At 43.8% G+C, this 13,440-nt stretch overlaps 1 protein-coding gene across 1 annotated transcript in view; it reads left to right on the forward strand.

Moving 5' to 3' along the window:
* The first annotated feature begins 9,412 nt into the window (after window positions 1-9,412).
* Drgx (Dorsal root ganglia homeobox) overlaps window positions 9,413-13,440 on the forward strand; it is a 39,468-nt gene continuing 35,440 nt past the window's right edge. The window contains exon 1 of the mRNA XM_033329958.2: window positions 9,413-10,728. The gene's annotated coding sequence lies outside the window, so the exon portion shown is untranslated. The remainder of the gene's footprint in view (window positions 10,729-13,440) is intronic.

Genomic DNA, 13,440 nt, shown 5'->3' on the forward strand with positions numbered 1-13,440 from the left:
GAGTCGGCTGACTAGTGTTTCGACTCGACTCGACTGCCATCGTGCGCATCTATCCTTTTCTCGCATAGCATTGCGTGTAGCTTCATTTCTGCCTTGCGCTTCGACACGATTCTTCGCGATAGTTCAAATTTACTCTTGGATTGCGCCACGTGACTGGCGCGCCATCTGTACTACTCTTCTCCGTCAAAAATGCTCCGCCGACACGAGCGACTTGTTTATCGGCTGCTCATACCAGATCATAAAAAAAAAACTATAGGCAAATCAAATTCCTTCCTCTATTCGCTTCTTTATGTAGTTAGTGTTTTCTTTAAATCTATGCAGTGTTTTTACTGCTTCTATCGTAAAACTTATACATACCTGTGTAATTAATATCTTATTTTTTCTTTTATTTTCTAATAACATCGTTCAAAAATATTCTTTCCTTAGGTTCCAGTGTTGAAATTGTTCGCGATATCGGTACAAAATGTTTTAATGTACATTCGCATCATAATTTCCTCGACATTGTTGTACATTGAAACAATGGTGCCTTTTTATTTACTTTGGATAAGAGTGACTGCATTTTTACGACACACTTCTTGCACATCACGCCACGCAGTGGCTGCATGGAATAATTTTCATAAGCCGTGATTTTATCTATGTCGGTAATTCAGTGCAGCCATCGTCAAGGCTAATAGCGGATTTCGAGTTTGATAACGAAGCACATATGTATATAAATGAAGTCTTAAACGATATATCAAGTTCCTTAACATTTCCATTTTATTATTTTCGTTTTTATTTTACTTTATGCTTCGATCGTATATCATGAACATAATTCCTTGCAAAACAAATAAAGATAAATCGAGGATATGTTATAATATGACTAGGCAAACGACAAAGGGGACGAAATATGTATCCTTAGCAATAATAATACGAATAATACGAATCTTTTAGGACAGCGTTGCTTTTCACGATCGTTCCACTTTATCGCAAAAAGCAAGTTTTGTCGTTACGTTCGAAAGTTATATCACATATATCAGCCGGTGGCAACTCTCGTAAGTAGAATACGAAGAAACGAGAAACATCCGTGTAATTGCAGTGATATACACATACTCAGAATAGATTCGTAAAGCACACAGCAGTTGATCCCGTAGTTTATGTGCGTCAGATTTCTAGAGATGACGCCACGTGGTCCGCTGACCTTATTGCATTACATTATGGTAGTTATTTCGATTGAAACGATTAAAATGACAGCGATCCTACATTAAGGCTTCACCAGTATAATGTTTAAATAGCAAGAATGTATACTTCGTAAATCAGTTGATCAAGCGAATGTACAGCGAGCGCTGTTTTATTGAGTAGCGCGAGAAGCTCGTAAAATAGATCGAACTCGAGAGTTGCTGTTTCTGTTTCATTCATCGAACGGAATTGACAACCAATGAAATTTAATCTATCCTCGTCTCACAAAATCTTCTTATCGTGACAAGTTCTACTTGAAAAATCAGCTCTTAGAAAAACGACGTCGCTTATGAGACATCCTCCCTTTCGCATCGCCAAATCTTCCAACGAATGATCAGATTTATAGTTTACTCGACTGTATAGGAGCGTAATAATTATTCGCATCCAATTACGCGAATCCAGACAATGAACCCATTACGCGAATCTTATTACATTTCGTTAAAGTTCATACATTGTTACGATATACGTAAATCCGCCAAACCGTCTGGATACTTATGAGCGATGATACATATGCATACAAAAGGGAGAAAGGGAGAGACGATTAAATGCGTGAAAATAAATTGAGAGAGCGGCCTCGGGCAGCCGATCGGGCATTGTCTCTGGCGTCTCGATGACTAGTTACCGAGTTATCCCGAATCGAACGCCTGGAGGGAGAGTCCGGCCCGGTAATAGCCAGACTGCTGCTCGGGGAACCGTAATGTCATAATAGAATAGCGATGTTAGTAATAGCATCGCGTTGCACCGGCGTAGGTAACCGGCCGATTGACTGGTTCGCGTAGAGAGAGGCCCAATTTGCATCGCATTGCGTGTATTCGTTACGCCTTGGTCCGCGTGTTCTGCGTCTACGTGCTGTGCGCTCGGTTGTACACGACGGCAGCAACGGTGGCGTCGCCTCGCCGCGCGCAACGGCCATCCCGACGGCTAAACCGCCGCCGTTCCAGCAATCAGCGCCCTGGGAGATCCGTGGAAACCGCGGAAACCCCTAACTCGATTATCGTTTCTGGCATCGTTATCGTTATTAGTCGCCCCATCGGCAGACTAACGGGAAAACCAACTTCTTGCGGTTCGATCCTGTTTCTTCTTTTCACGTTAATTGTTTTTCTCTTCTGCCTTTTCCTTTTTTCTTCTACTTTTTTTTCTGGTCAAGGCGATTTGCTCCTTGGCGATGACTCTTATCGGTATCCAGTCGGAGAATCGAGTTTTATAGATATTTGCGTAGGAATTCCTTTTGCAATTAGATGCTCGTGTATTTATAACATCTTGACGAGCCTCAATCCGATTATACGCTTCGTCGATGATTTTGCGCTCGATCGAAAGCTGAACTTCGTTGAATTTATTTGAGAACACGCTTTCGAGAAGTCTACAAATTCTCCAATATTATTTTCGTTTTCTTAACGAATTCTGTTAGGAATCGTCTTGCTTTGTAATAATCATCGATGTTATCTTCGTGATTACGGTCACTTCGTTCGATTGGCCAGATATCGAGGTACCGGCAAGATAGTATAAAAATGCAGAAGCAACATCTTTACCAACCACCCCCTTGGAGGAACGACGCTTTGATCTCCCTCTTGCCTCCATTGCTGCATTTCATCCCCCCCGCGACACTCTTCTGGTTGCCTGGATCCGTCCGCGCCCCTCAAAATATCAACTAAACGATAACCGTATTTATTATTCATTCGGTCGGCTCGTTCGCTGCTCCTCTCGCGGCTCCAATTTTGCAGAGTAGTTTTTCAAAGAATTTCGCGAGCGTGCCGGCGCATCGCGAGCAGGATACACGATGGTAAGATGAAATCGAGGGAGGATGAGATATTTCGCGTACGCGAGACACGTGATAAGAACCAGAGCAGGTGAATTTGTGTAAGTTTCGCCTAGTTTTGGGATTAAATACGACGCGAGCGTGATGAAATTTCTAGCTTCCGCTTTCTATTCTATGCGATATAGGTCTGATCTATCAGTCAATCGTTGTAAGTCGACTAATTATTAATAATTTAATCGGTTATCGATATCAACTCTCTACGAGTAAATCGTTGCTGACCAACGGTCACTGACAAAGACGTGTATATCTATATTTACGATGTATAGCAAATAAACGTATACAGAATTCCAAAACTTAAACAAAAAAGAACCCGTGAAGAAGTTCCGCTTTCGAACTTCATCGATAAGAGAATTATTACCTTTTATTGAAAAATTTTCCAAATATTTGGTTTAATTAACGATCGCATAACGTAAAAAAGGCGTTAATAAGTATACCGCGTGTACTTTTACAAATCTTTTGAGACTGCAAAGAATCAGTCCGGTTTGCCAGTGCACAAAATTTTGGTGAAAATAATCTGCGACAAGCTTAATCATATATGATACAACTAATATATTATAAATTGACATAAAACATTTCCTATTAAAATGGCATGAATTTAGAGGAGACGAATTATATTCGAAAACGTATTGTTTGCACAGAACATAAAATCCGGTGTAAAATTTAACGCTTCTGATGTAATATTAATCAACGATTAACTTGCAAATATCGTACGAGGATCGAATAGAAAATACTTGTAAATTGTAATTGCACGAAGTGCTGTTAGAACGTACAGCTAAGTTTCTGTTCGCATGATTTTATATATGACGAAATACATAGTTCTAAAATTAGTAATTTTTCACAGCGAAAAAGATAGGCGATAGGCGATAGACGAAACAGAAAACTTGCCTGTTTCCATAAACTTTTCGTAAAGAGTTTAATCGAATGATTCCACTGTATTCACCGTACAGTCGTTAACGATACAGCAGAGTGTACCGAAATTACTTAGTTTCATAGTAGAAAAGCTCTCTGCCTCTCTTAAGGCCTATCGCCGTCATACTGGAAATAATTCAATCGTCGTTAGAGAATGGCGCAGTTTCATTTTCGGAATGAAGCTATCGCATATTATGTTTAATCTTGGCTCGCCTCGTCTTCGCGAACCACCGGAACGTCTTGGAAAGCTCAACTAGGATAACTAAGATTAGTGTCGAGCTCGTTGTGCGACAATTCATTTCGCGAAGATATTCGCAAATTGTTTCCTCTCTCTGTGTCAGCGTTGCCTCGATATTTATTATTTTATTATCGTTTCCACTTTTTCTTTCTCGATGAGTTTAAGAGGTCCTAGCCTCGTTACGTTATTATTTAAAATATATTATATAAAATTGTATGAAGAGATATTAGTATACTTTGGAAAATACGTCATCCTGGTTCACGCTCGATTTCTCTCAAGATTTCACTCCTCTCGGCTTTATTTTAAAGGTAATGCTCCCTCTCATGTCGCAAGTTTATCTTAACTTTACGATTCGTAGACGTCAATCCGCGTCAGAGAAAGGCAGTTTACGTTCTTCGTGTATTTTTGTTTTGAATTTCTTTATTGCTTCTTACGATATCGATCCTTCTACATCGTGTCGTGCTCGAGTTCCTTCACGTTTATCTGCAATTAAAACAGCAAAGAAAACTGCCTGAATTCTCGATTTGCATTACCGTACAACGATAGATAACGATCGAAGTACTCTAAAATACATAAGACGACCCAAAAACTTTTAGATCATCTACGATCCGAAGATAGCGATCGAGAGTTAGAATCTACTAAAATGGAACACGTGTTCCAGTATCACTCATACAAACAATTTCTCTGCACATTCTACGTTCCTCAAGACGTCAATCTGCGTCAAGAATATCATGCCAGAGTTCTTCGTGCTCTTTCTTTAATTCTACCCCTCTTCTTCCATCATTTCCTGTGCCCTTTGAACGCCAGGACGGCGTCGTTGATCCTCTTCCCGTCTTGCGTTCCCTCTGTGTCCAAGTCCCGGAGGATGAAGGGATCAGAGGAGAAAGAGATATGGATTGACACTCGAATTCCTTCGGTAAAGGATCCACCCTTCGCTCGGTCATTTTTCTCATCCGCCGTGCATCCGAGTCGCGATCTAACAAACTAGATTCATCAAATTCGACACCGATCGTCCATTCACGGCGGTCGTTTGATTTCCCTTCGCGGAAAGGCGGCAGAAAGAGACTCGAAATTCCGAATCCTTACTGCGGTAGGTACTACATTGTTAATCTCGTGGAATATTTTCTGACACTGATGTTTATCAGGTTGCCTCGTAAGTTTCGTCTATTTGATAAAATATCTTCGACACAGACGATAAGAACTGCAGCATCTACTAGATTCATTTGTAAGATTTAAAGGTTCGACCGAATGGCGAAATTAATGCAAAAGAAAATATTTTCATTCCCCGTACGAAAAAGAAGGGGTCGCAGGAATGTGTGAAATATCGAATTCTCCCCCGAGCTGCCAAGTTCCTCGGATGTTTGATACAGTGACACGAGAAACACCGCGCTAAATCATCTGTCCCCCCCCCCGAATTTACCCCTGCAGCGGCAGAAGCCTTAAGTCTCGACCTGTCTATCCGCCGTCACTCAAGAGCGTTACGAGCCGACCCTATGTGGCTTTTCACCCTTAAAACATCGCGTTTACGCCTAATCGCATTTCACCAAGGCAATTTATTAAAAAGACACCGTCTACGTCGACAATCTGACTTTAATGGCAATTTTCGTCGTTGAGTTTGAAACGACACTGCGCGACATTTGCTCGTCGTGGATTTTACTTCGCGATAAAGGATAATTCCTCGGATAGGTACGGGCGATTTTGCTAGCCGGAATAACTTTTTAATCGAAAGAGAATTTACTTTACGTTGCGACGAATTTCGATGTTTCGCCTTGTGATTTTTTTAACAGCTACTTACACCTACGTTCGAAACTACACAGACGCTTGATCCAAGGATCCAAGGATCCTCGCTAAGTTTTATTCTCGAATCCATCTCTCAAATGTTCGTTTCGTTGTCGCGAAGTCCCGCTAAAGAGGCAAAACACGAGGGTCGCTTAAGAAAACCGACCACCCTCTATCAAGAGAGAGAAAAAAAGAGAAGAGGAGAACGGAGCAAATTGTCGCGATCTCGGTGTGGCGAATAAACCGCGAAACAAAGAGATTCCGCGTAGAAGTGGATGGTAAAAAGGTTGACCCAATAGAAGGGATTATCGAGCGCGGGTGAAAAATAAAAGTACCGAGCAACGAAGCAGCCGATCTGGGAGTCGATCCGGCGTGTTGCGGCAAAGAACGCCAACCCCCTCGCGCGTCTTTCTCGACGTACAACAACCGAGAAGCTTCCAACATCGCCATCGCCACGACCACCATCGGTACTAGGTACAGCGTCGGTACTACCACCACCGCCGCCTTTTGCCCTTCTTCGTTCTCTTTCACCCCGCCAACCCCTTCGCCAGCCGCTGTTCCATCCAGCAACGAAGGCTGGCTGACGTTCCCGCAGGAGGAACATGGCTCCCAGGCACGATCCATCCTTCCAACCTACCCCTCTTGACTCTCTCCGCTCCTCCCGCGGCCCGTTTTCTCCGACACCCCCATCCCCACCGGCTGGTTGGCCCCTCGTTGCATTTTAAATCAAAGCCCCGGAGGTAACGCAATCACCAGGCATCACGACGCTTCCACAATTTTCTACTTTAAGCTACTTTATGTATTAGTACTCCCCCCTCCCTTCGCCTCGTGGCCGTCCGTCTCGCTTCCTCCGCAGTGGGATCCGCAGCACCCCCAACCCCACCCCCCGCGGCCCCCAAACCCCGTCCATTTCTCGTCTCTTACTGGCAAGCCAAGGCGAGCAGCCACCGCTGCTACATTAGCCCTCTACCGAACCATCCTCGTCCTCCTTCCAACCGCCACCTACTTCTCCGACGGCCTCGCGTTCCAGACTCAGTCTTTTACACTCCGACAGATCCTCTAGCACCCCCGCGGAACACCCCTCTCGGCTCCTAGCTGCGGCGTAACGAGGTTATTTTATTAAACAAGCTCCGCAACCCGCTCGCCGACGCTGTTGGAATTCTGACTGGACAGAAAGACGAGAACTTAGGAGGAGTTACGGAGTCGAGGTTGAAACGGTGGTTGAATCTCGCGCAGCTACGAGTTACACCTGCGTTTTTCAGTGTTTTTTGAGGGCTTAGCTTGCTGTGCATTAATTGGTTTAGCTTTCGTCCTCGCTGGACACAGAATAGTCGATGGAAACGTAAACAGAGAGAGAGAGAGAGTAGAACGTTGTTTCGCGATATTTTCTTGCCACTAATTTTTTACCGTTCTCTATCGTTTTAAAAGCCAGCAAAGCGAAACGATTCGCAAATCTACTCCCTGTCCCCTGTCGCGGAAAGAAAATCATGCCTGTAAACGGTGGGGAAAAATTGGGAATAGATAACCGGATATTTCCAATGGAGTCGGTATGATAGAGGGCGGACTAGCTATACGCGGTATAGGCACTCTATACGTGGTACGTAGTTCGCAAGCGTAGACCGATGTAATCTAGTCATCAGGAAACTTGATTATTATTCTCCTAACTCCTTCCTGTCTCTGTTTCCCTTTCCTCGAATTTAGTACTTCTGTGTTCTCCGATTGCTTCTCCGTCCGTTTTCGCTGTTGTCTTCCCTAATCATTTACTTTCGTTCTCTGCCTATATGTAGCTATTTAGTAGTCAATCCTGATTTTATATAACAGAATTATACGTATGCCCTTATTCCTCTTCTTTAAGTATATTTTACAATTTTGGTCGTAGTTTCTTGTCTTACTTTCATCGGACTTTAATTTCTGCCGGCAAACATATTTACGTCGTTTCAATTCTATCCACTTTATCCGTTCAACCTTTCTTTATCTTTGCCTATATATCAATTTATCTTCACAGTTTCTTCTTCGCTCTCTTCGATTCGCTCTTCTCTATTTCCATAGGTCTCGTCCCTTTCCGTTCCGCTCTGCGTCTTACGCTCCGATCGGCATCGCCTCACGGTATTTTCCTATCGCGTTGATTTACGTACGCGCGCTCTCCGGCCATCGCAAATCAGGGCTATCCCCGAAGGGTTGGAAGAATCAAATGGAAAGAGAATATATGGACACGGATAAGTGCGTATTTGATTCGAAAACGTCATCGGCGAAGGCTCTACGTTTTTGCTTGGCGAATATACGAGTATCTTGAATTCCCGGCAAAGCGCAATTCGATAGGGGATGAAATTGGAACCGATCAAGCCTCGGGAAAATTGCGGAAAAATCGAGACGCCGGATTCCTTGTATCAGATTTTATCCACTTCTTTTTCTTCTTTCTCTTTTGTTACTTTTATTGGCCTTGAGACCCGACTCGGTCCAAGGTTGATTTCAATTTTTGTTCATCGAAAGAGATACAACGTTGCTTTCAATTTGAACGGAGCTGACGTTTCTTTCCGTGGAATCGGCTCGTACGATACGTCGTCCTTCCAAATAGCACTTTCAAAGTTTTTTGAAGTCTTCAGGTAAAGAAATGTCTTCGTAAAGAGAAATAGCGAAGACTCTTACGACCGAGTGTACGATATTCGGACGCGTTTAAACTGTCGAAATACGTAAAATAAAGATAGAAAGGGACAAGAACGACGTAACTCGTGCGTATAACGGATTAATTCGACTCAGTTACCGAAAATTATAATACGTATCTTAAGAGCCTCTCGGCGAAACTCAAACACAAGAAAGCGTTCAAGTAGGTGCAGAGTGAACCGCGAAGAGGCAAACGTCGTTCACGTCCGTATACGTATATACAAACACGAGTTCTTGCGCTTAGTTGCGAGTTGGCCAAATGTCCGGCATGCAAGAGCCAGGAACGTCGTCCAAGATACGGCCTGAAGGAGGATGAACAGCACGACGCGTTCGTCCTTCCTCGGAGAGGGAGGTTGTTCGCGAGCCACGACAAACAAGGATAAACGAAGAGCGACTCGAAGAGGAGAGAGAGAGAGAGGGAGAGAGGCGGGGGGGGGGGTCGAGGTGGAGCGCGGCTGATACAAACGAGAGAATCACTATGGACGAGGGGTAAACACGATTTACACCATGACGACTATTGCCTCTCCTCTCGTCCAAAGTGCCTACGCGTAGATGCGAGGGTGAGTTACAACACACGGGGAGACACTCGGGTTGCCCACGGTAGGGATGTTTGTCGTACGCGTTATTTGGCCAATAAAACCACGTGGCGATTCCGCCACCCCCGCGTAAAGCGGTTGCAACGACGCGATCAACTCGGATGGTCGAACAGAGAAGAGAAATCGTAGACCACGCCTCGCGAGTCGCTCGACGCCTGCGTGGTTCCGCCTATCGAACACGCTTTTGCTGCCTGGCCGTCGAAGCGACACCGTATCGCGACACACAATCCAGCTCTGGGACCCTCTTCGACGCCTCGAATCGCGACTCCTCCGGTTTTTCGGCCAACACGATCACGGCCCGCGGATCATACTCGTTCGAACATCACGCAGCGATCGGATCGGTGCAAGCTCCGCTCGTAACATCACAGATGCTGTCGAGAAGGACCCGAGGACTCGATGAGTTAACAGTGTCGAGGACGAGATTCTCTTGGAAAACGTCTTTTTATTCGAAGACTCCGTGTTAGAACTCCAGAGCAAAAGAGAGAGAGAGAAAGAGAGAGAGAGAGAGAAGAGAGAGAAAGAGAGAGAGAGAGGACGAGGTGATCGAGGACTAGGTGAATACCGTTGTAAGATCGTTGGTGTTAAGATTTGTTAGGTGATCCATGTCATCTCGCGTCAGCTGGATGATCGAGAATTCCCGTAGAAGTTTCATTGGAGCTTGATGGAAGGAGAAGTTTAAAGATGGAAGACTTCTCGTAGAAGACTGACTAATTGCTGTGAATAAGGAGGGCTCGTGAAGAAAGTTTGAGGACGTTGTTCGAGTAAGTGACGCGTAACGGATACTCGTTTCTTGCGCGTCGATCAGCTGGTTCGACGAAACTTTCGTATACCTCAATTCCGATCGGAAATTCACGTCTGCGATCTTCGAAAACTGTCGGGTATGTGCATCTGCCTCGAGGGCAAATCTAAGGATCGAACAGGTCGACCGAACTTTCAACGACTCGCCACCAAAATTCACGAGAGCCTACAGATACCAATGGAAACAGGCAAACTCCGCCACGTACACCTCGAACAGTGCGTTTATTAACCGAACAACGATACAATTCAACAAGTGTTTGCGAATCAAAGTGCCGAAGCAAGAACAGAAACCTCAAAGACTCGTTGCCGGTCTGATGTTTCCAAAGTGTCGTCGACGAATATTATCCGCACGTCCAAGTATATATTATCGAAAGTAATAAATAACATACGACGAGAAACTGGTGTCAGTGTTAAACGAGGGCACGAGTAAATCATCGTTGTGTCAGTGATCGGGAAGACTGTAGGGGAACGGTTGGCGGGAAGACAAGGTTCGGGGTAGATCGTGGATCTCGCGAGCGCGTCGCACGGTAAAGGGGTTCGGAAGGTCGACGGTGATCCGCGAGGGTGCGGAGGTAATCGGGAAAGTGTTGTTCAGCCACGAGTCCAGGATTCTCACCCCCGGAGGCGGTACCATTTCACCCGGGGGCGCGGGGCCGCCCGCGAGCCCTTCTTCGGGACACTATCATCCACCTACGCATAGTCCACCCTTGGTCAAGGTGAGCGATTGATATTCCAACTGTTCCCAACGATCTTCCTTTTCAACTCTTAATCCCGGACTGCACGACCGAGAGGAATCTAAATTTTTCTTTCCTTACTGCAATTCGACGAACAATTTTAGCATCTTCGGCGCTCGAATTGTAAAAGACGAACATTTTCTAAAATTTCGTTTTTTATATAATTCGGTACAATTGGGAAAAAAATACCAGCAGAAAAAGTAGCAGAAGCCTTAGTTCGTCGGACAACGATGATCATAGTACAACGTGCACGTATTAACAGAAATTTCAAATATACTCGTGAACTTTTAGTACAGGACATTTTTATCGACGACAAATTTATCAAAGGTTTACGGATAAAAATGTAATGGACGAGTTTTCAGTTGTATACAGCCTCGCAACAGTTTTCGCGAATAAATTAATTCAGCAAGGGATTTCCTTAAGTGTAACTGGTTCGTACCAAGCTAATTTACCAGTTTGAACCCGCTATAATAGCATTTGGCTATATTTTCAATTATGTTTGATAGGGTGCTTGAGAAAATTGGATAATATTCGAAAGAATCAAGTGTTTCAATCGTTTCGGTACAATTGTAATGGCAGGAATTGTTAATATCGTATAATGCCTATGCACTTTAATGTGCTTATAAATTACAATCTCCGATAGACAAATACAGTATCATTTCCCATAACTTCTTTGCCGTTACTCGTCTGATTTTGCATCTCCTTCAATTTCCGTAAATAAAATAAATATATCCGAATGGTATATTTCAAGTAATACTTGCCAGGTGATGTTCGCGGGGAGTACTTGCTTATTTACGAACTACGGTAGAAAGTAAACTAACTATAGTCGCAGATCATGGCATCCGACGGATCAGAATCACCGAGTTTGACATCGAATAATTTTATCTCGTTTAAAGTAAATGATATTTTATAGCTATTAGTTGCTATCGATAGTGTTACCAAACGTATTCGATTCGAAAAATCGATATCGTTGTTTAATTTTGTATCGGGCGGAAGTGTGCGCGCTGTTTCGAAGATGATACCGTTCGATTCACGAATCTTTTCCAACGTTATAAAATATTTCTCGTCTTTTTCGAATTTTTACACTTTGCTGGCGTTCGTCGTTTGTCGCGTATCAAATCATTGACATTACTGACGCAACGCATCAAAAATATTTACCTCGAATATTTGCAAATGACGCAAGACCACAAACGGTACTTTGAATCTTTGAATATTGATTCAATGCTTTAAACGCATTTCGACCAAACTATAGTAATTTGTGAATCGTTTAACAATTGTTTATACAGTACCTTTTCGATTCGATATCATGCGATTAAATTTAATCGGTCGAGGAATTTTTAACTCCGCGCGTTATTCTCTCAAATTTCCAAATTTATTACGCGTATTTCTCCCGATTGCTATTTCTTCATTTTTCACTTTTGAATCACTTGTTTCGAAGCCGTAGTACCATCAAAAACAACATTCCACAAACAGCCGAATCAAATGCAACTCAATTTTGCAGGCGTATCGGTCCTAGAGTGAACGCGTCAGAGTATTTAAATTCACCACCACCGCAAATATATGCACATTCGACTATTCATTTGGCTCGGTCTTCCGTGCATCGTCTCTTTATCGTTTCGATATCTGTTCGCGATTTTCCATCGTTTCGTATTTTATCGTCTAATAACTAATGCAGCGCGATTGTTCGACGATCGCGTCGAATTATTCCAATACGATCCATTGGCCGACCTTTAGTTTCCGTTTCGATCGTTTCGCCGTGCGATTCCAGTAGTTTCGGGATAGAAAGCATCGTGGATATCTGCGACGCGATGCGACGCGACGCCATACGGTGGCCGTGAAAGGCGACTGTTTTTTATGGCCACGTAATAACAGGATAGCCGTTGAGGGGATTTTCGCCGAGAGAAGAAGCTGAACGAACCGCTGGAAAGAGGTTGACGATGATGGGTATAAGGGCGGCTGTCCGTGCTCGTTCTCGTCAACCGGCACCGTGAATCCCTCCGGGGACTCGAGCTGTCTACAGCCGAAGCTTCCGCTGGAGAGCCGAGTCGGAATTTAACGCGATATGATTTTTCCCGAATGATTCCGTTCTTCGAGCATTTTTTTACACCGCGACGATCTCGAGAACGAACGTCATACCGCCATGTTATTTGACTTGTAGCCACGACGAAGTGCACTCGAACGCCTCAAGTACCAATAACAGAATAAACTCGCACCGTCGATGCCTCGAACACTCGATTCGATCGAACGGTTAAAACGAAGGATCGTAAAAGCGTGGATGCAAAAAGGTAACTTATGAAATCTTATAATATAACGTATTAAGGCTATTGTCAACAAGACATTACGATAAGGTCGGGTTAAACGATTCGATGTAATTGATGGATTTAATTGACACGCAGGCTCAAGCTGACAATCGGTATAAATATAAATTGTGCTTCTATTCGTTGAACGGAATATTCGAGAAAGCCAAGCACGGCGTTGGAATCGATCGAACGATCGCACCGTTGTCGAACGGATTAAAATCCGTGGCGCCGTGAATTAGAATCGATCGATAACGATCTTGAAGATTGTCGCATGATTCTTGGATAGAGGTTGCATTAAAATATAATGTCGTTAAGCTACGCGCGATCGTTTAAAAGTATTCTAGTGGCGAGATTCATTTCGATGGAGAAGCAACTTGTCCGAGTTTCGTCTCGT

This window comes from Bombus vancouverensis, chromosome 11, assembly GCF_051014615.1.
Source record: "Bombus vancouverensis nearcticus chromosome 11, iyBomVanc1_principal, whole genome shotgun sequence".
NCBI classification, from domain to species: domain Eukaryota; kingdom Metazoa; phylum Arthropoda; class Insecta; order Hymenoptera; family Apidae; genus Bombus; species Bombus vancouverensis.